The sequence below is a fragment of the Oncorhynchus keta genome, chromosome 4 (genome assembly GCF_023373465.1).
Source record: "Oncorhynchus keta strain PuntledgeMale-10-30-2019 chromosome 4, Oket_V2, whole genome shotgun sequence".
Taxonomy (NCBI): Eukaryota; Metazoa; Chordata; class Actinopteri; order Salmoniformes; family Salmonidae; genus Oncorhynchus; species Oncorhynchus keta.
This window is the reverse complement of record NC_068424.1, coordinates 3329447-3332237: the sequence shown is the minus strand read 5'-3', so window position 1 is coordinate 3332237 and position 2791 is coordinate 3329447. Positions and strand designations below refer to the sequence as shown.

At 55.1% G+C, this 2791-nt stretch overlaps 1 long non-coding RNA gene across 2 annotated transcripts; it reads right to left on the bottom strand.

Moving 5' to 3' along the window:
* Positions 1–1453: 1453 nt before the first annotated feature.
* On the bottom strand, positions 1454–2081 carry LOC127916551 (uncharacterized). Of its 2 annotated transcripts, none has more exons than XR_008095330.1 (3): positions 1937–2081; positions 1741–1880; positions 1454–1598 (listed from the first exon to the last, which is right to left on the bottom strand). It is a non-coding gene; the product is annotated as an uncharacterized LOC127916551 (long non-coding RNA). The 2 variants fall into 2 exon arrangements; XR_008095334.1 differs by having other exon boundaries at positions 1459–1598; positions 1769–1880.
* Positions 2082–2791: the final 710 nt, after the last annotated feature.

The window sequence follows — 2791 nt, the reverse complement described above, 5'->3', positions numbered from 1 at the left end:
CCACCAGGACCCCTCTGTCTGTCCACCAGGACCCCTCTGTCTGTCCACCAGGACCCCTCTGTCTGTCCACCAGGACCCCTCTGTCGGTCCACCAGGACCCCTCTGTCTGTCCACCAGGACCCCTCTGTCTGTCCACCAGGACCCCTCTGTTTGTCCATCAGGACCCCTCTGTTTGTCCACCAGGACCCCTCTGTCCACCAGGACCCCTCTGTTTGTCCATCAGGACCCCTCTGTCTGTCCCCAGGACCCCTCTGTCTGTCCACCAGGACCCCTCTGTCCACCAGGACCCCTCTGTCCCCAGGACCCCTCTGTCCACCAGGACCCCTCTGTCCACCAGGACCCCTCTGTCTGTCCCCAGGACCCCTCTGTCTGTCCACCAGGACCCCTCTGTCTGTTCACCAGGACCCCTCTGTCTGTCCCCAGGACCCCTCTGTCTGTCCACCAGGACCCCTCTGTCCACCAGGACCCCTCTGTCCACCAGGACCCCTCTGTCCCCAGGACCCCTCTGTCCCCCAGGACCCTCTGTCCACCAGGACCCCTCTGTCTGTCCCCAGGACCCCTCTGTCTGTCCCCAGGACCCCTCTGTTTGTCCACCAGGACCCCTCTGTCTGTCCCCAGGACCCCTCTGTCTGTCCACCAGGACTCTTGTGTTTGCTAACATTGAATCTTAACAATATGTTTTTTCTAACAGAACCTGTTGTTCTTATGGTTTGGGGTTGAATGAATCTCAGAACAGGACCGTGTGTCAGAAGGCTGGTCTGAGTGGAAGGTACCTCTAGTCCCACAGTACAGCAGGTAAAGAGAGGGAGGGGGGTTGAGAGGGAGGGGTTGAAAGAGAAGGGGGTTGAAAGAGAGGGGGTTGAGAGAGAGGGGTTGAGAGAGAGGGGTTGAGAGAGAGGAGGTTGAGAGGGGGGTTGAGAGAGAGGGGGTGGTTGAGAGAGGGGGTTGAAAGAGAGGGGTTGAGAGAGGGGGTTGAGAGAGGGGGTTGAGAGAGAGGGGTTGAGAGAGGGGGTTGAGAGAGAGGGGGGGTTGAGAGGGGGGTGGTTGAAAGAGAAGGGGGTTGAAAGAAGGGGGTTGAGAGAGAGGGGTTGAGAGAGATGGGTTTGAGAGAGAGGGGTTGAGAGAGGGGGTTGAGAGAGAGGGGGGTGGTTGAGAGAGGGGTTGAAAGAGAGGGGGTTGAGAGAGGGGGTTGAGAGAGAGGGTTTGAGAGAGAGGGGTTGAGAGAGAGGTGTTTGAGAGAGGGGGTTGAGAGAGAGGGGGTGGTTGAGAGAGGGGTTGAGAGAGGGGGTTGAGAGAGGGGGTTGAGAGAGAGGGGTTGAGAGAGGGGGGTTGAGAGAGGGGGTTGAGAGAGAGGGGTTGAGAGAGAGGGGGTTGAGAGAGAGGGGGGGCTTGAGAGAGGGGGTTGAGAAAGAGAGGGGGGGTTAGGAGAGAGAGAGAGAGAGGGGGTTGAGAGAGGTGGGGTGAGAGAGAGGGGGTTGAGAGAGAGAGAGAGAGAGAGAGAGAGAGAGAGGGTTGAGAGAGGGGGGGTTGAGCGAGAGAGAGAGGGGGGTTGAGAGAGAGAGGGGGGACCTCCCTGTCTGTTCTGACCCTGTAGGAACCTCCCTGTCTGTTCTGACCCTGTAGGGACCTCCCTGTCTGTTCTGACCCTGTAGGAACCTCCCTGTCCATCTGACCCTGTAGGGACCTCCCTGTCCATCTGACCCTGTAGGGACCTCCCTGTCCATCTGACCCTGTAGGGACCTCCCTGTCCATCTGACCCTGTAGGGACCTCCCTGTCCATCTGACCCTGTAGGGACCTCCCTGTCCATCTGACCCTGTAGGGACCTCCCTGTCCATCTGACCCCGTAGGGACCTCCCTGTCCATCTGACCCTGTAGGGACCTCCCTGTCCATCTGACCCTGTAGGGACCTCCCTGTCCATCTGACCCTGTAGGGACCTCCCTGTCTGTGTCTGGAAACACAAGCTGAAATAGAACTCAGCCCAGGGGAAGGGTTAACCAAGCTGAAATAGAACTCAGCCCAGGGGAAGGTTTAACCAAGCTGAAATAGAACTCAGCCCAGGGGAAGGGTTAACTAAGCTGAATTAGAACTCAGCCCAGGGGAAGGGTTAACCAAGCTGAAATAGAACTCAGCCCAGGGGAAGGGTGAACCAAGCTGAAATAGAACTCAGCCCAGGGAAGGGTGAACCAAGCTGAAATAGAACTCAGCCCAGGGACAGGGTTAACCAAGCTGAAATAGAACTCAGCCCAGGGGAAGGGTTAACCAAGCTGAAATAGAACTCAGCCCAGGGGAAGGGTTAACCAAGCTGAAATAGAACTCAGCCCAGGGGAAGGTTTAACCAAGCTGAAATAGAACTCAGCCCAGGGGAAGGTTGAACCAAGCTGAAATAGAACTCAGCCCAGGGGAAGGTGAACCAAGCTGAAATAAGGGTCCCTGTTTGAATAGTTAAAAATGAAATGCATCCTTAATTCTCTCCTTGTGTCCTTTCCTTCACTACCATTCAACATGCTCTGTCCCAACACTTCCAAATAGACTCCTCTCCTTGTGTCCTTTCCTTCACTACCAGTCACTATCACTGTTGTTGTATAATATATAAGAGGTTTAAGAACTGGAAAGGGGAACATTCTGTATTTCACCTTTCAGGATCTTTCAGATGAGTGGTCTTCTGTGGGTAAAGGAACAAGGACAGGAAGTGATGTGGATGAATTGGGTCATATTTCCTTTGCGGTACCGACAGAGTTCTGCTATAATTGATTTGAATGGCTTTTTAGTGTCTAGTTTGTCTAATGTGT